The following is a 20,417-nucleotide window of genomic DNA, read 5'->3' on the forward strand; positions in this document are numbered from 1 at the left end:
AGTATAGAAATTTATACACCCTTGCTCACATCAAGTGATTGTCATCTCTTGTTTGGGGGAAAGTATAGGGATAGAGGAATCTCCTCAAGGAAACTCCCTTTAGTAGTTATTTTTCTCATAGCTAGCAGCTAATCTGAGTACTCTGACTAGAATAGGCTTAATAATTATAAAGTAGTGCTAAGTTACTTATTAGCTATGGGAAACAAATTGTATGGTATTTCCTGGGTTTAAAGAAGAATTGATTAAAGGCTAAGAAATTGGTTTTCCTTCTTTGGGAAGGTCCTTTCTAAATCTAATCTAACTAGTCTTTGGGCAAATACATCAAAGTGTAAGGGACTTGCCTGTGATTTGAACTACATCTATATCTCTTTCTGGTGAATAAAGAAGTAGCAAAGAAGCTAAGTGTCAGAGCTTGTAAAGAGATTCTGGGGCAAGTTTGCTCCTAATGTTCCTTAATTTAAGCAAGATGGTTTCATGTTTCTTTTCTGGAATAAACTCTGAAAACAAATATGTTGAGCATACTGGAGCAGAGTAGAGTAGGAGAAACAGTCAAGGACATTGTACATTCATTGACTGGGGTAGAAAGTGGCCTATGTTATTCTGATACAATAGAACAACCTAGATAAATAGATAAATTTTTTTCTTATATAATCAAGTTCACTCATTATTTTTGAGAGAGAGAGAGCGAGCGAGAGAGAGCGAGCGCACAAGCAGGGAAGGGGCACAGAGAGAGAGAGGGAGACACAGAATCTGAAGCGGGCTTCCAGGCTCTGAGCTGTCAGCACAGAGCCCAACACAGGGCTCTAACTCACAAACCGCGAGTGAGATCATGACCTGAGCCGAAATCAGATGCTTAACGGACTGAGCCCCGATAAAATGTTTTAATATGCGTTAATTTCTAGGACTCTTTACAGAACTCGCATTTTAAGCATAGGCTATTCTTTCTTTCAATAAAATGTTAAATGCCACCTATGTCTTAACACCATTACAAGAACTGACCGAGTTGTTGAAAAATGATTACATAAGAGTGAGCACTAATTTTGGTTTGCTTTGAACAAAGTAGACAGGACCATTCTGTCTAATTATATTATCGAGTGGGTACTCTGCTAAGGGATCTGATCCTCACCACAACTCTGAAGTATCAGACTCAGAAGTAAGTAGTGACTCACCCAATGTCATAGAGTGAAGAAAAAATGGCTACTCTTAGAGTAGAATCCAAGCTTTACAGGAATTGAGGTGATATTTTGCTTAACCATTGGGGGGGGGGGTTGTGTAAATTACTATATTTAAATAGTCTGTGACATCATAATTTACTGTTTTTACTAAATATCACAAATTAGGATTTGATAACTGGTTACTCCCCCCACCCTGACCCTCCCATGGAGCTAAATTAGGATTGGAGCTTCCAATTTCATAGGTGGTAGCCTGTGGGGAGCTGTTGGGAAGGGAAGAACTTGGATCCTGTTATCTATTTCCATAGTTATAAATTTTTTGGAACTTTTGAAGCCACGAGAACTTTTTTTTTTTAATCCCCTTAATTTCCTTCTTCTTCATCTTGCTTCCATTTCCTGTCCCCAAATAAAAATAATCACATTTGTAAAGGAGGGCAAAGGGTGTTGAGAACCAGCAGGTCTAGGCAGATGTTAAGTGTAAAGGGCAGGAAGCCATGTTTACTAGGCCAGGTAACTGCCTGAGAAGAGATGTGCCCTTAGAGAAGATTCTGGGTACAAGGGTGGTAAAGACAGAGACAATTTCAGTTTCCCTTGAAGACTGTCATTCATATGGGTCCTGTGGGGCTGATGTAAAGGAGTTCTTGCATTGGACCTGTTGGAAGGCTCTTGTTCTGTGTCCAAGTGGGTGAGAAGTATTTTTTTTTCTTTTAAATTATGTGAGGGGTCTGTTGAGCACATTGGAGCAGAGTGGAGTATAATAGTTAAAGGGCATTGTACATTCATTGCCTGGAGCAGAAGGCACCCACATTGGCTTGGGTTATTCTGATATGATAGAATACCACTCATTGGATGTAACAGAGGAGAACAACAAAAGCAGGACAATGATCAGTTTCTTAAATTTCTGTAGTTTGTTAGGAGATTCGTGTATAATAGTAAATTTATTCACAAGTGAATTAACTAGCAGGTTTTTGCTTGGTTGCTATTGCAACTATCACAGTTCCTTTCCCTACTGGGAATCCAGGTGGATTCCTGAGAAAGGTTCTTGGTTTTGTCACCTGGCTTGGTGGCCTGCTGAAAACCATGTGAGATGTGCTTTATGTACCCTCATGAACTTGTGACCTTGAATGTACCAGGGTCTAATACTATGATGGTATTAAATAAACTTCCTTTTGCATTTAGATTTTGAGGTTGGAAAAGCACTCTATGCCTTCCTTTGGTAAAAGTCTCTGAAGTTGAACAGTCTTTGTTGGTGGAATGCCTTTTCTGCCACTGGAGAGGTTCAGGCTGTGTGACCTCTTAGAGAATGGGTTATAAAAAGGACTCAAAAGTCATACTGGAAATAGGTAACCTTTAGATTATATACACATTTTGTTCATTTTTAAAATGTAAAAGTTAAAGCTTTTCCCAAATCTAGAAAAGTAAAACTGGAAAAAAGATTTTAAATTTCTTTTTTCTTTACTCTTCACCCACATTATTAGGTTTTCATAGCTCTAATCAGTATCTGTGTTTCCCTCCTATTTGGAAATATGCTTACTTCATACATAACAGGTATCGTTCTTTAAAAAAAAGGGGGGGTTTCAAACTTTCTCTGCTTTCCACAGTCCAAATACCTTTATGACTGTATCATAAATGTAAATAAAGCTTATCTTCAGTAATTGCATTTCTGGAAACAGCTTTAAGTCCTTCTCCACTTACCAGGCAGTCAGGTTTCGGAAAGGATGTTTTTTTGTTTTTGTTTTTTAAATGTGTTTATAGGGGCACCTGGGTGACTCATTTGGTTAAGCATCTGACTTTGGCTCAGGTCATGATCTCATGGGTTTGTGAGTTTGAGCCCCGCGTTGGGCTCTGTGCTGACAGCTCAGAGCCTGGAGCCTGCTTCGAATTCTGTGTCTCCCTCTCTCGCTGCCATTCCCCCGTTCATGCTGTCTCTCTCTCTCTCTCTCTCAAAAATAAATATTAAAAAAAAAATGTTTATATACTCTAGTGGTATTTGGATACACATTTTATTTTTAAAATATGTAACTTATTTCATTTGTAAGACAAATTAATTTGTTCAGCTAAAGCAAACAACCAACCAAATAAAACCAACCGTTGTCCTTTATTTTAGTTGCAATTTTTGGCAGCTTTTATTCCTTGGTTTTCTGACATATTCCAGGCTATTTTCTAGTTGTCCTGTTGTGCTCAGGTTTTAAGAAACTGGCCATCAGGGGGTGAAAATGGCAGAATTCTGTATCATTAAATGAACGTACTAACTCAGCATTTGCCCATTTCTGCATGTCTTGTCAAGAAAAAGTAGATTTGCTTTTGGACAGGAGACATTGGACAGGAGACACAAACAAAGCATTATACTTTGGCAGATAGCGGCTATTTTAAATCTTCATCATTCTCTTTTGAAAATACTCAAAATACAAAATAACACTAAAGAGGAGAGGTGCAAGTTTTTTTTTGGTATCACTACAGAGTTGGATGTCTCATCTGCAAACTGTGTCATATAATGGGCTTCTCTTTATTAGCTTGTTTGAATATATTTGTGTCTCTTTTTTTCCATTTATGGCTCACCAGTGTCTCTGTGAATGGCTGTATGAACAACAGACCTCACTCACTGGTCTGTGTTGTCTTATCCATTGGCCAAATTTCAACCATGATTCCAGTGATGTACCTATTTAACAATTTTACTATTCCCTTTAGGAATCACTATAAAGATCTATACCCAAAAGATATTTGGAAACAGTAGGAATATGACTTTGATCCTAAGTTTTATAAATTTACATTAGAGAGACTTATAAACAATTTTTTGTTGTCATTGGATAAATATTTAAAAAAATTTTTTTTAAGTTTATTTATTTTGGGAGGGAGGAGGGGCAGAGAGAGAGAATTCCAAGCAGGTTCCACACTGTCAGTGCAGAGCCCGACATGGAGTGTAAACTCCCAACCCGCAAGAGCATGACCTGAGCTGAAATCAAGAGTTGGACTTAACCAACTGAGCCTCCCAGGGGCCCTTGATGTTTTAATTTTACTTTAGAGACAGGCAGAGTGAGAGAGTGCGCACAAACTGGAGAGGGGCAGAGGGGGAAAGAGAGAATCCTAAGAAGGCTCCTTGCTCATGGAGGAACCTGATGCTGGGCTCAGTTTAAGGACTGTGAAATCATGACCTGAGCTGAAATTAGGAGCTGGTTGCTCAACCCACTCAACCACGCAGATGCCCTTGTTTTCATTTGTTTCTTGTTATTAGCAACTTAAAGTGTTGATTCATTCAGAAAAGACCTCAGATGAGCTGAAATTTGAAGTGTTTATAAAGATAGTTACCTGTTTGGGGTGGCTAGGTGGCTCAGTTAGGTAAGTGTCCGACTCTTGATTTTTGGCTCAGGTATCTCACATTTTGTGTGTTTGAGCCCCATGCCGGCCTCTGCGCTGACAGTGTGGAGCCTGCTTGGGATTTTCTCCCTCTCTCCGTCTCTCTCTCTCTGCTCCTCCCCAGATCATGTATGTTCTCTCTCTCAAAATAAACATTAAAAAACAATAAAAGCAAAGTTACCTGTTTTGAGTGCTCACAGCATTTTTTGCTAAGCATTTTACATGCATATGTGTTAAGGACGCAAGATTTTTGTTGTCATATTATTAGACCTACAAGTGAGGTATTCTTTAAAAAAAAAAAACCAAAACTTCCAGGGAGGTTCTAATCAACTAAAGTTGAGAACAGTTGCTTTAGGAAGATTAACAGATACCTGGGACACCTGGCTGGCTCGGTTGGAAGAGGGTGCAACTCTTGATCTTGGGTTTGTGATTCAAGCCCCACATTGGGTATAGAGATTTCTAAAATAAATAAACTTCAAAAAAAAAGGGGGGGTGGGGAGGATCCACAGATACTTGGCTTGGGTCTCTGGGTGGCTGGTTAAGTTTCTTGGAGAGAAACTATGGAAAGGGGCGTTGTGTGTAAGTGTCCAGTTGGGTTGGCAGTTGGAAATAGGATCTGAAGCCCAGAGGCAGTTGGGTTCTAGAGACGAAGTATGGGAGAATTATTGGCAGCTGGATGGTATTCAGGGTTATAGGGTTAGGTAAACTTGCTCTGGGAGAGCTTGCATGATGAAGAAAAGATGCAGAATCCTAGGGAACCTTGAAATGTTTTGAGTGGACAGAAGGAGAGGAGTAAGAGAACAGATACATAGGTGTTCAATGAAGAAACAGGAACAGCAGAGGAGTGTGTGGTATTTCAGAGGCCAAGAGAGAAGATAGGATCAGGTTACAGAGAACAGAGGTGCCTGGCATATGGTGAGTGCTCAATAAATACTTGTTGCAAGTAGAATTTAAGTTTCCAGTGGATTATCAGTTAGGAGATTGCTTGGTAAAAATTTAATTGGTAGTAGTATTTTTCCTACCTTACTCTTAGGCTTGTCTTGTTCCCCTTTGTAAGTTCCTTATTCTCTGCTTTAACAGAGTTTTATAGGGCTTTGCTATAGGCCATTGGTTCTCCCAAGTGTGGTTCCCCAGACCAGAAGCATCAACATCACCTGGGAACTTGTTAGAAGTGAAAATCCTCAGGCCCTACCCAGATCTACTGATTCAGAAGCTCTGGGGATGGGACCCAGTCGTCTGTGTTTTAACAAACCTTCCATGTGATTGTGATGCTTGCTCAAATTTGAAAACCAATGTCTTAAGACTTTTTCTCTGTGCTTTCTACTTAGGCGTTTAGTTTTTTTTGTTTTTGTTTCTGTTTTTTTTTTTTTTTTTTTTAATCATGGCTTCAATTACCATGCTACGTGCCATAACTTCCAAATTTACCTCTTCGATCCATTCTTCTGAGGACCGGGTCCACAGATCTAATTGTGTGTTATTCATTTTGATTTGGATGTCTCTCAGTTCCTCCAGCTCAATTTGTCCAAAATTGAACTCAGAATTTTTCTCCCAGCCATCTTTTCTGGGACTCTATAGTAGACACTGTTATCCATGTGGATGTTCATGCTAGAAACTTAAGCTTGATTCACTTTCTTACACAAACACTAACAAGTTCTAAGTATATTCCACTCTGTTGGTTTAGCAGACACACACACACACACACACACACACACACACACACGTACCAAACAAACAAAATGGCGATAATGAGTAAGTGTCCCCCAAGTTAATTGAGAGACAGTCTTTTAGGAAGTGTCAGTTCTCAGAACTGGTAGTGAATGATCAGCCTGCCTTGCTGAGTATGATTCCAGAGTTTAAAGGTTAATAAGTATTATAAAACATGGTTTCTAAACTCAAGTACTTCATCTTGTGTTCAACCAAAAGAACTTGTGTATAAATGTATAACATAATCTGGTTACTGTTACCAGAGAGAATATACAAAGCTATGTCTGTTGTAGTCCATAGACAGTTCCAGGGAAAGGTGGGTTGTGAAGTGTAGGACTCTGGGGCCAGGATGTTTTGGTTGAAGTCATGTTAGCACCACTTGCTGTGACCTTGGGCAAGTTAACTTTCCTTCACTATGCCTCAGTTTCCTTAACTGTAAAATTGGAGATAATAACCATCCATACCTCAGAGCTATTAGGATTCATTATATAGTATTTAAGACTTTGCAGTAAGCGGTGCCTGGCACAGGTAAAGGTTCAATAATGTAAGCTATATTATTACTATCTCTTCCACCTTGTCACTCTAGTCCATCCATTCTTGAATTCTCTTGGCTACTAGTAGCTATTCACTTCAGACATACCATGCACTTGGATGCTTTAAAAATGCTTATGCATCCAGGTCTTCATTTAACCCTCCTCTGATTCCCCAGTTTAGGTTAAGGTTCCTTTTATATGTTTCCTTAATACCCTGTACTTTTTCACAGTACTTTGTAAACATTATTATTATGTTTTTAGTAACAGCTTTATTGAAATAGAATTCATATACCACACGGTTAACTCATTTAAAGTGTGCAGTTCAATGCTATCCACAGAGTTATGTAACCATCACCAAAATCAATTTTAGAGCATTTGATTCAAGTCATAAGAGTACCACTTGCTATCATGAAGATAGCAGAAAGGGTCCCTATACCCAGTAGGGGTCGTTTCACATACCCTCTACTCCTCCCAGAAAATCTGCTTTCTGTCTGTCAAGAGTTGTTTTCTGGACGTTTCATATAAATAGAACCATGTGTGTGATCTTTTGTGTTTGTTTTCTTTCATTTTGCATAATGTTTTCAAGGTTCATCCATGTTCTAGTACATACCAGTAAGTCATTTCTTTTTATGGTTGAATAGTATTCCGTTGTATGGATATACACAGTTTATTTGTTCATCAATTGATGGACATTTAGGTTGTTTCCACTTTCTGGCTGTTAGGAATAATGGTATTGTGAACATCCATGTACAGGTTTTTATGTGGACGTATGTTTTCATTTCTTGAATTTATACATCTTTAAGAGTGAAATTGCTGGGTTGTATGGTAACTCTATGTTTAACCTTTTGAAAAACTGCCAAATTGTTTTCCAGTGCTGCTGTATACTTTTTACATTTCTAATACCAGTATATGAAGATTCCAATTTATCCATGTCCTTGCTAACATTTATTTTCACTTTTCAATTCTTGCCATTCTGGGGGGTGTGAAGTAATCTCATTGTGGTTTTGATTTGCATTTTCCTGATAGCTAATGATGTTGGGCATTTATTCATGTATTTATTAGTAGTATATCTTTGGAGAAATTATTTATTTCCTTTCCCCAGTATTTAATTGGGTTGTCTTTGTATTACTGGGTTACAAGAATTCATTATATCTTCTAGATACAGATTCCTTATCAGATACATAATTTGCAAGTATTTTCTCCCATTGTGGGAGGTTGTGTTTTTCACTTTCTTGATAGTTAAAATTTAACATTTTAAATTTGGTGGAGTCTGTTTTTTCTTCTGTTGCTTGTACTTTTGGTGTCATATGTAAGAAACCATTGCCTAATTCAAGAAGATTCATTGCCCAGTTTCTTCCAAGAGTTTTACATAGTTAGTTTTAGTTCTTACTCGTTACGTAACTATTTTTCTGTCTTCTCTGTTAGAATGTCAGCACCATAGGAGGACTAGGATGGTGTTTGTCTTATTTATTTGTCCTTTGGGCCTCATTTAAGGCTTGGGAAATACTAAGTGTTCAGTGATGATTGTTCATGATTTTGGAAAGACCAACTTTGAGGAGCTATTATCAGAATGCATTAAAACACCTAACTTGAAACAGTCTAGTTTTTTGTTTTTTCTTTTAAAGCTAGGAACTGAAATATTTTGTTAATGTTGCCAGGAGCTGAATTAATACTGAAGATTAGGTTTTAGGTAAATAAGTGTGTTAATTATAATTGCCTTACTTAGTTCTCAGAACTTGCTTGTTGGTAACATTACAAAACTGGACTTCATAGCTGAGTATTTTATGCATTTGCTTTTAGACTTAGAATTTTTACTCTGTTCTCCATCTTTGATTCTTAGAAGAATAAAGCAATGAACAAGTCCCATATTTCTAAACCTCTGTACGTCCTTGTGATAAACAAATTTTATGCCACTTTCCAGGAATCTGATACCACCCTCAGTAGGTGTTGGAAGATATAGAACCTCTTTTCTGGTTATTTCCACAGTAAGGAGGAGGATTTTGTGAGGTTTTCCTAACAAATGATGTTCTCCTTCCTGTAATACTAGATTTGGAGTTAAGGTGGCATCTGAAATGAGGGTTTTGACGTATATGAAATTCAACTACTGTGACTTCCCTGAATAACATAGACTTTGTCACTGTAAAATTGCATGCTTAATCTTTTGAGGAGAATTGGCATTTTGAGAATGACTGATTTTGTACCTGACTAGGGGTCAGTTTTTTGTTTTTGTTTTTTAATGGATCGTTGCTATAAAGTAATTTTAATGTGAGAAGTACCACATACTAGTACAATAATCAAATTTAGGTATCTTGATAGATTTCAGACAGAACCTGGAGGAAAATTTTTAGGATGAAGCTAAATCATGGAGGGAAGTATCACCTCATTTAATATTTGGGTTTAAGAAAGCCTCAGTAACGGGTATTTATAAAGAATGTGTAGGTATTTGCATATATTAAACAAATTAGAATTTTACATCAGAAAAATAAGCAAGGTGATTCTCAAGGGAAAGAATAGTATTTGGATTTATTGCTTAGTTACAGTGACTTGTCTGCTGCTAAAGTGATGATATTGTTTAATATGAGAGAGGTATATGTCTCAATTCTGATGAAATTACCTTTAGGTGTGTGTTTATGTTTGTGAATTTAATTTTTACGATGGTAACCTCATTCTATCATGAAAAACTTAAAAAAATCTGCTAGCCTTGAGTGCTGTATTTTTTATGTTGGGAATAGCAGATTATCTCTAATGCTTGAAGCACCAGCCCCTGTCTTATAAACAGCATCACTGTCTTTCTTGTCCATGAAAATATCTTTCAGAATAGGTAAGTTTGGGTACTAATTAGACATAATCTTAAGTCATTTGTAGTGGGGGGAAACTTTCAATGAATTCTTCCATATTTCAGGATTCCTGTACTCACCTACCACTTTATTTTATTGTGAACTTGAATAATTTTCTTTTTGAATGATTTTTTTCTTTGATCCATAGCAGTTAATTGCAAAACAAAAGCAACAAACAAAATATGCCAAACTGCAGCTTCCACAAATGTCAAGAGAATAGCAGAGTTCCTGTACTTCAAAGTTGTGAGGGTGGGTGAGGTGTGGGGGTTTGATTGAAATGAAGGGTTGATTAGTCTTCTATGTTCTATTCAGTTTTCTTTTGACCTTTAAGTAGGTCACAAATACAGAAAACAGAATTTTCTCATTTATATTTTATTTTGTTTTAAAAATAATTTACTACTTGTATAATTTAGAATAGGTTTGCAGCACTGTACATGTTTTTATTATTTATTATTTATTCCCCCCTCCCTCCCCCCTCCCCCCCACCACCCAGAGAGGGGCAGGGAGTATTACACAGTTCGGTTTTTAGAGATGAAGAGGAAAATAGAAGCTAGTTCAAAAATTTGACTTGGGCAGTTTTTTGGGAATGCCATTTTGAAACATGAGATATACCTCTGTTTTGTTTTTTTGTAGTGCTTTCTTACCTCATTCTTACCCTAATTGCTGGAGAAGTTTAAATGTATGGCCTCAGAAATTAAGGAGTACACTTGTTGTGATGAGCACAGGGTGATGTATGGAACTATTGAATTACTATATTGTATGCCGAAACTAATGTAACACTATTGTGTTAACTAACTGTAATTAAAATACAAACTTAAGAAAATGGAAAAATATGGCCTCACTCTTAAATAATGATAAAATGATTTTGTCTAAAATCACTGTAAATTGCAAATAATTTAGAGGCCGACCCATTTTTATTGTAATCATCTTTGTATGTTTGGAGCTGTGTGAGACTGGTTTGTTTTTCAAAATATGTTTATGAGGTTTATTACAAAATATGGGTTTTACCTACTTGGTTTTTGTTCTTTGTGGCAAAAATGATGTTGAATGGTTCTTGGCACACTAAGGCTGTATCTGAGGAAGTGCCCAAGAAGAGCTTAAATCCTTGGGATTCTTTTAAAAATAGCTCATCTGAGAAGACACTCCCCTTTCAGTTTAGTGTGAGCAATAGACTTCTCTCACACTAGCTATTAATTGATATAAAATATAACTTCTAATTAATGCATTAGAATTGCATCCGGAAAGAGGGTTTCAAAAATATGAGTTTTAAAAACAACCTATGAAAAATGTTTCATAAAAATTTTCACTGAATAGGATTTCTCCCAGGCCTGAATTTTAGATCCCATTTTTCCTCTACTACACTTCATACACTACTGTGTACTGTGTGTATGTATAAGTCCGTGTTGGCGTGGTTATAAAGTCATAGCCTTATTGAATGTCTTTTTTTACTTCTTCCGATTTTGCTTTGAAGTCCGTTAATAAAGCATGAAGTAATGTAATTAATGTAGATTGAATAAAATATCGACAAGCCACAATGACAGATAAAGTGCCACATTTTAAATCTGTGTAAGAACAGTGGAGTACTCTTACAAACCAAGTTTTATGTTGCTACTTGTTGCCTGCAGTGAATTTCTACTTCTATGAAATATTTGTGAAACACATGGTTTTCTGTAGAGTTGCAGTGTTATATTTAAAGGTTTCCACTTAGTTGTTTCTACACAGCATCCTTTTGAAAGTTATAACGTTGCATCTAGTATCCAGCACATATTTTAAGTTTATGGATTATGCAAGGAAATAATAAACATCTTTGTGTTTAAAAACAGACCATATTTAGGACTTACTAAATGGAACCTTCCTCCCCGAGTGCTTTTCAGATAATAAAAAATTTTTATTGTGTAAAGAAGGAAGAGAATTTAGCATCTGCATTAGGATCATTTTTTCCTATATCCTATTAGCTAATTCCAAGATTGTTTAATATGGTATCCACCCATTTCATTTGGCCACAACTTTTGCTCTCATGAAAGTAAGACTGATTGTTCCGAATTGCTGTGTGTATGTGCTTTGGCACAGCATGAAGGTACCCTTAATAACATTGCCATTGTCTTTAAAACAGCTTGCAGTTATGACTACAAATAAAAGGGTGCGACAGGAGGGCATGGCAGATAATGGCTCATTTTTCCGCCCCTAGTGTTTAACAGATCTGCTTTGTTCTATGAGCCTTTTGTGTTCCCTTTGACTACCTACTGTATTTTCTGTTCCTAGTCAACTAAAATGTTTGCAAATTTGTCACTATAACTTTGACATGTCTACAGTCAACCACCTGATTTCTTTTTGTGGAGGAAAAGAAAACAATTTTTGTGGAAAGAAGTTTAGTGGTCTTACCTCTATTGGCATTTATTTTTTCACTTGCATGTTTAAGTGCTTACATGTTTAAATTGTGTGACTCTTGTCCTCCAAACGTTTGTTTACTATTGTCTGTGTAAAAATTTGGGAATGGTCTTTAGTTTTAATCTTCTTCCTTTTTTCAGTGCACAGTAATACAATCTTTATTGTGTAATTTATTTTTAAACAAGGATTTTCTATGGAAAGAATCGCTGGCTATTTGAGTGGCTCTGTTTTAGATTGCTGAGAGATTCTATTCTGACCGTTAAAGGAGGATATTATTTCTGCGGTCCTTATTCCTATTTTATTTTATTTTTTTGAGAGAGAGAGAGAGAGCGTGAGTGCGAGTGCGCACGGGGCATGGGCAGAGGGAGGGAGAGAGACACTCTTAAGCATGCTCCACGCCCAGCGTGGAGCCTGACGCAGACTAGGGGCTCCATCTCACGACTGTGAGATCTTGACCTGAGCTGAAATCGGGGATCAGGATGCTAACCAACTGAGCCACCCAGGTGCCCCCATCTTATTTTAAATAACTGCATCAAGTGATGAAGGAGGAGAAAACAGATGTTCTCACTGCTTTACAAGGTTATCTTCTATTCCTCATTGACCCCTTTAAGAGAAGGACTGACACTTAATGACCTTCTTGGCAATCACATACGGTTGTTAGCATTTATTCCTATCTTACTGATTCAGAAATGGAGGACCAGAGAAAACAAGTATTTTACCTAGAATTACAGACATTTATCTTATAGTAGTGTGACTCTAAAGCCAATACTTTCTGTACTAAGCATATCATTTTCTACTTGAAGTGGCTTATTTTTAGGGTCAGTTTATCCTTTGGGAGATACAGTTAGCAGCATAAAATAAATAGTTAATGTGTTAAATAAGTCAGAATTCAACGATGCTTAAGGTATACCAAAGAGCAAGGACAACTTGTCTTTGATATTTTACAGAGTTCATTGATAAATAGCCTTACCTTTAAAAGTACTGCTGTAGTACTTTAACATGGAATTTTAAATATGATTTTCACGTTAAGGTTCTTCCATATTTGGGTTATTATCTTCATTTTACAGATGCTGAAACTGAGTTGCAAGCTTGAGGTAAGTGCTAAGTATTGCTAGATGTGAAGTTTGGGTTTTCAAAAGAAAACAGTAGTTTACTATACATAAAGAGAACCCAGTGATTTGCAGTCAAGATACTTCAGGTGAGCTATACCATCAATTCTTCCTTAGTTCCCTTATCTTTAAAAAGAAGAGATAAACCAAGTGATCTCTAATGCCTCTTTAATGATGCAGATCTCTGTTTCAGAATGATTACATTTTAAAAGCTTCAGGCGTCCATGAATTTAAATGGGAAAATGTTAGATTCTTGTTTTCACTAATCTCTAACTGAAATTTAACATTTGCTTCAAACCACAGCAAATTAGCAAGCAGTCCCTGTGACTTTGTGGAATCACAGATTTTTTTAATTTCATTTTTTTAAGTTTATTTATTTATTTTGAGAGAAACAGAGACTGTGCATGTGAGGGAGGGGCAGAGAGAGGGAGGGGGAGAGAGAGAGAGAATCTGTCAGCGTGGAGCCCGATGTGGGGCTCTAACTCAGGAGCCACAAGATCGTGACCTGAGGTGAAAGCAAAAATCAGACGCTTAACTGACTGAGTCACCCAGGCGCCCCTGGAGTCAAAGATATTTTTATGTCACATTGCAGTTGTTGCAGATATCTTGAAGATACCATTTATGTTGGTCATAATTTGGAAATTATGGTAGTTAATAGCTTGTCATTGAAGCTTGTTATTTTATATATTACAAACGTAAAAAGTGCATTTAATACTAATGAGTTTTCAAAAAATATTTTGATAACAGTATTTTAACATAATTGGTTTTCGTTGTGTGTATGGTTTTGTTTTAAAAAATATTCTGAGAGTTTACAGTTTTCATGTACTCCAAGGAAATTTAAGGCACAAAAAAGGTTAAATTCCCGTTCTCCTCAGTGGCTGCAAAAGGGGCCCAGGTTGCTTCTGGTTGATGTGAAAGAACTTCTGGGTACTACTTTTTGGGGGCTGTGAGTGGATGGAGAGTCATCTCTGTATCACTATCCGGTTTCCAGAATGATGGATTATGATTATGTGACTTTTTACTAATGCTGAGGAAGTGAGATATAACCAAAATGGCAATAATAGAAATAAATTTATGATCATCTCTATTTTGGATATGCTTTTCTGCAAGAATTAAGTTTCTAAGTGGTTGTTCCATTTGAGGGATTGTAGGAAAAGAGCTCTTATTTGAGGTTATCTGCTGTTGATATTCTAAGCCAGGAGGACTAGCTTGCCAAGAACAAAAGTTACCCACACAGCACATGTACTGCACAGAATATTTCTGAAATAGATCAGTTGGAAGGCCGTATTACCTTAAAAACATTAGGATTAGGATATTTACTGTTGAGTTTGTGTGTGTGTGTGTGTGAGTGTATTTTGTTTGCCTTGTTCGTTTGTTTTGCTTGCTTGACTCATAGTAATTTCTGTATTAATTAGTTATGAGGAAGGAAATGGTAAGAAATTCTTCATATTGGTAAGAGTTAGGAATATTCACAACACTCAACAGTTTAATTGGAACACAAAGCCTGTGGGATTGTGTCCTGTGGTGAGTCTGTTATTCCATTTGTGATGCATTTATCTTTGGATTGGGTAGGGTGGGATATGCATTCTCGAAGTTACAATAAGTTTCCAGATCCTTATCAGTCAGTATTAGGAGTGACTGTTTTTAATAGTGATAATGAGGCAGCTATTCCCAGGAGGAGATTTAGTCACTGGCAAAATTGTCAGAACCCTGAAATAGTTCAGGAAAACTCAGGATGGAAAAAGCAAGTTGTGTCAAAAACAAAACAAAAAACTCGAGGCATTTTTTTGGAGGTTGAGATGGAGTGGCTGGAGGGGGCAAGAAACCAGATGAATTTCCCAAAGTCTGCAAGGTGTCTAGAAGCCAGAAGAGATTAGTAGTATTTACCTAAAGCACTCTAGTGTGAACAAGAAGTTTTGAATGTCATAAGATTAAATTGGTTAACAGCCACTAATCTGGAATATTCTTGTGTACATTGGCAAAATTTAATTTGACTTTGAGAAAAAAAAAAATCTTCTGGTAGCAGCTTGTTTTGGTTGCCAGTTTGAGAAAAATTTGGTATGTTATGCCAGCGAGGCATTTTACTGGTGTTAGGGGTGTGTGTGTGGGGTGGGGGAACTCTTCATGATCCTACAGGCCATATTTGCATGCCAGAGTTTACTAATTAATAATGAAGACAATTTTTGCCATGAATAGGCGGGATGAAGATGAGAAATGTAGACCATGTCTTCAGGTATGTCTATCTTACCTTAATTTTAAGTGCAAAAGGAATCTTCTTTAGGTTAGGATTTTTTTTCATGGTTTTCTGCCTGTCAGCATAACAAGCTGTAAAACCTTGTTTAGTTTTCCTTAAATCCAGAAATGATTCTATACCAAATCCAAACAAACCAAATCACTCTTAAGGGAATAAGTGAAAACATGTGTAGCTAGCTGCCTTGGCTGGCCTACATATGTTTGCAGATTGGCTCAGTTCTCTGTGCTAAGCAGATCCCTTCTTAAACATCCTGTGATGACCATGACCATCCTCATCATCCATTGTAGAGGTGAACAGAGGCTGTGACATTTATCTGAACTGTGTTTTGCAAACTCTGACCGTAATAACTTTTCTAGTTAGATACATAGCTGACAACTGATAGCTGACCTGACAGCTATTTAAATGCAGAATAAAAACAAATAAATGTTATACAGTTGTGTTAACATAATATATGCTATATTACAATTTCTGTGTACTGAAAGCTTTAAGTTTAGTTTTGGGAATAATAAAGGTATGAAAAATTGAATTTGTTGCCCCCTTAAAGGCAAACTCTAGAGTTCATTATGTTTATGTGAATTTTTCAGAGTTAAATGGAAAGTCTCTTTATAGTGTTTTGAAAGAATGTAGGCATGGAGAGGGAAACCCGGTGTGAGATATGGAGACATTTGGTATAAACTGCTGAGGTAACTCCTGGAAGGTAAGCCACCACCTTTTCCTGAGCTGGGCCAGATTGGGTATTATAGGACATGGTAATATCCCTAACTAATAGTTGGAGTTATAGATGATTTTGAATATTGTAAGGTGATTACATTTCTATTATACAAGTAATACATTTTTGTAGAAAATTTGGAAATACCACAACAAATAGAAGGAGAAAAATTTCTTGTTGACAAAACTTGTCAGCTTGAAAGAGGAATCATGAATTAAAACATCCTGAAGTTTTTCTGCTAGCTTTTTTCATGTTATGATTTTATGTTTTATCAAAGTGGTAAATGTGCATAAGGATTTAATAGCTCTGTAAGATTGGAAAAGCACCAGTTCTCCTCCCACTTCATCTCCTACTTCTCCCTCTCTAGAGGCAAACATTTTAATTTCTTATTATCTGATTTTTTCTGCACTTCTCTGTTCTCGTAGGGGAGGAAAAATTTTCTTCCTAATGCCCTTCTAGGTTCTGTCGCTGGGGCCCTGTAAATTGAACTGACAAAAGACAGATTAACAAGAGACAAGCATACAAATTTATTTAATAAAAATTTTATGTGACACAGGAAGCTTCATAAAGAAATGAAGACCTGAAGAAATGGTTCAGTCTGAGTATTTTTATATTAGATAAAAAAATTTTTTTGAGAGAGAGAGAGAGAGAGAGAGAGAGGGAGGGAGGGAGGGAGGGAGAGAGATGGAGACCTAGAATCTGAAGCAGGCTGTCCAAGCTCTGAGCTGCCAGCACAGAGCCAGACGCGGGCCTCGAACTCACGAACCGCGAGATCATGACCTGAGCTGAAGTCGGATGCTTAACTGACTGAGCCTCCAGGTGCCCCTGCACTAGATTTGATGGAAGAGTGGAAAGTCATAGAAAAACATGATAGGACAAAAGAATATGCTCTCAGGGTATTAAACTGGGGAAACTTGGCAAGGCCATTTCCTTTGACTTCTCTCTGTAACCCTCCATCTACACAGATAAAGATGTTCTTTTCCTGGTATAGAAAGGACATCTCTTACATGAAGGTCTTAGGACCTGCTTCTGGACAGAAGGGAAAGTCAGAAAGTCCTTCGGCACCTTCCGGCACCGCAGGTTTTTTCAGTTTAAAATATTCAGTATACCAAGGCGCCTTATTCTGGGGTAGCAAGTTCTGAACACTCTCATTGTGTGTGTGTGTGTGTGTGTGTGTGTTTAAGTTTATTTTTGTGAGAGCGCGGGCACGTGTGTGAACAGGGAAGGAGCAGAGAAAGACAGAGAATCTGAAGCAGCCTCCTGCGCACCATCAGCGTGAACTCATGAACCATGAGAACATGACCTGAGCCAAAGTCGAATGCTTAACCAACTAAGCCACCCAGCCACCCTTGAACACTGTCATTCTTTAAATTTTTTTTAATGTTTTAGTTTTGAGAGGGAGAGAGAGAGACAGACAGAGTTTGAGCAGGGGAGGAACAGAGAGATGGGGAGACACAGAATCCGAAGCAGGCTCCAGGCTCCGAGCTGTCAGCATGGAGCCCGATGCAGGGCTCCAGCCCACGAACCTCAAGATCATGACCTGAGCTGAAGTCGAATGCTTAACTGACTGAGCCACCCAGGCGTCCCGAAACACTGTCGTTCTTAACAGCGTGCTTATTATTCTGATTTCTTCATTTCTCAGCTTCAGGTAGTATCTCTTGATTTCCCATTACGGCAGATGAGGATTCAGATCTTTCTCAACATCCACAGGTATCCTTTTTCTTCTCCGATCCTAGTGTAATTGTTCATAAATTTGCTTACGTTGGTATTCAGTATTTATACAGTTAAGACTGAACATGCTATTCACAGTTAAGCCATGGAGTAATCTATGAACACTTGTACTTTCCTGTACAACTTTTGGTTTCCCTGAAATGTTTATTTTTCTTTGTTATTATTTACTTTAAACTTCTCTCTAATGTAGCTCAAATTGCAACTTGTTCATATTTCCTTTCAGGAAGTTCGGACAGTTAAGGTATTCTCTTAGTTTCCCTATTCCTGAAGATGTGCTTCCATCTGGACTGATTGCCCACTTTTTTTATGCACAGCTCTTATCCTGGGACTTCCCTTCATCCACATCTTGAGGATGCTCCTTGCCTTTTTGTTTTGGATTTCTTGTTTTCTAGATCTCTTATTTCCCTGTTTCTTGCTTTATGCTTTTGTTTTGGCAGAAGGTATTCTGATACATTAGGTTCCTGATAATTTATGTGATTGGTTCTTTTCTTCGTTTCTCTGTGTTTGAAATTGCACAATAAGGTGCCTTAGTGTGAGTTTGGTTCCATTGAGTACTTGGCAAACCCTTTCAATCTGGGAACTATTTTGTTGATGACTTTTCCTTTTTTTTCTTTTTTACTTCATGTAAGTAATCTCTACACCCAACGTGGGGCTCGGACTCACAACCCAGAGATCAATAATCCCAAGCTCTTCCAACTGAGCCATCCAGGCACCCTGACTTTCTCCCCCTCTTAGTTTTCTCTTAAACTCTTGATGCTCTGATATTGGACTTCCTGGACTGATCTTCCAATCTTCTTATGCTGTTCTAAGGAGTTTTTCCTTTTAGCTATTGCATTTTTAATTACCAACAAGGCATGCTTTTGCTCACTTTCATTTTCTCTTTTTAGTTTTATCTTGTTTTAACTTACTGTTCTTTGCTTATTCTTTGCGTTGTTTTAACTTACTGTTCTTACTGTGTTTGCGATATTTTCTCTTATATTTCTGAATATACTCATGGTATCTTTTCCCCCAGAATTTTCTTTACCCTGCATAGTGTCTGTAAGGACTAGCTACATAATTTGCAGGGCTCCTTGTTAACATTTATTAGAGAATTTCAAGACAGCAACGGCAGAGCATTAAATCTAACACAGGGATCTTCTAAGTGCAGGGCACTGTGTGACTGCCTAGGTCACATGCCTGCAAAGCATGTGCTGTCTCTTCCAACTTGCTTTTTCTGTTTAATTTCTTTGTGCTAGAGAGGTCTAGCAATTCTTGGCTATTTGCTAATATTTAATAGTGGGATCCTAGAATGCTGATTGAAAGCTCTGCATGTGCAGTAGGACTTCTACAATTGTGAGCTTCACTGTAGGAAGATCTGGCTGGACAAATTTAGTTTGAGAATTTGTCATATAATGGCAAAATATAATTTTTTCTCTTAGACTAATTGTTAATATTCTCCAGAAAAGTTTTTTCTAATCTCCCTTGCCTGGAAGTGAAGGCCTGACTGTCAGCCTTTTGGGAAAGGGTATTAATAAAGAGGGCTGGGTCGATGACTAGTATTAGCGCATCATAGACAGTTAAAATTTTCAGGAACTTTGTGAGCCATTTGCTAAATATGACAATTATTAAAGATTATGCAAACTTAGATGTTATATTAAAAAAGTCAAATCAATAAATTCTAAAAACTCACTACCCCTGAATATTTTATTACATTTTGTCATTATGGATGCTCTTGATATTATTTACATCTAATCTGTATGGTGGAAATACTATTTAATGATAGGCTACCATGCATCTCATCTAATCTCTGTGAACAGTGATACCATTTCTTAGCTTGAAGCAGCCATGTTAAGAGTATTTATACCACAAGAATTCAGCAGATATTACAGATAACTACCCTTGTCTCCACCTCCCCTTACCCCCAAGTGGTTAAACATTTATATTTACCAACACACCATGGACAGAGATCTAGTACCTATGCTAACTGAAACTGCCTTTGCTTTACTTGGTGATTCCCTGGTCTGTATAACCGTCTGTTTTAACCTTCTTTAGATTATCTTCAGCCCTTTGCAAGAGAGGGAAGGGCATTTGTCTGAACAACTGGATCTGGAATTGCATTTCAGAAAGATATTCTGGGGCCACCTGGGTGGCTCAGTCAGTTGAGTGTTCAATTCTTGATTTTGGCCCAGGTCATGATCTCATGGTTCATAAGATGGAGCCCTGTATTGGGCTCTGTGTGCTGGCAGTGTGGGGCTTGCTTGGGATTCTCTCTCTCCCCTCTCTCTGCCTCTCCCCTGCTTGCTTGCACATGTGTGCTCTCCTCAAAGTAAGCTTTAAAAAAAAAAAAGTTTATTTTTGGGGCATCTGGGTGGCTCAGTTGGTTAAGCTTCCGACTTTGGCTCAGGTCATGATTTCGTGGTTTGTGGGTTTGAGCCCCACATTGGGCTCTGTGCTAACAGCTCAGAGTCTGGAGCCTGCGTCGGAGTCTGTGTCTCATTCTCTCTCTGCCCCTCCCCCACTTGTGCTGTCTTTCTCTGTCTCCCAAATGTAAATAAATGTTAAAAAACAATCTTTATTTTTGAGAGAGAGAGAGAGAGAGAGAGAGAGAAAATGCAAGTGGGGGGAGGGGCAGAGAGAGGGGGAGACA

The 20,417-nt window shown here is 37.7% G+C and overlaps 1 protein-coding gene across 5 annotated transcripts in view; it reads left to right on the plus strand.

The window, feature by feature from the left end:
* FBXO34 (F-box protein 34) overlaps positions 1–20,417 on the plus strand; it is an 87,647-nt gene that overhangs the window by 28,334 nt on the left and 38,896 nt on the right. The window contains exon 1 of one of the 5 annotated variants that reach the window (XM_053224476.1): positions 12,982–13,186. The exons of the other annotated variants lie outside the window; for them this stretch is intronic. The gene's annotated coding sequence lies outside the window, so the exon portion shown is untranslated. Of the gene's footprint in view, positions 1–12,981; positions 13,187–20,417 lie in introns of those variants that run through there. 5 annotated transcript variants of the gene reach the window in all.

Source organism: Acinonyx jubatus, chromosome B3, assembly GCF_027475565.1.
Source record: "Acinonyx jubatus isolate Ajub_Pintada_27869175 chromosome B3, VMU_Ajub_asm_v1.0, whole genome shotgun sequence".
Taxonomy (NCBI): domain Eukaryota; kingdom Metazoa; phylum Chordata; class Mammalia; order Carnivora; family Felidae; genus Acinonyx; species Acinonyx jubatus.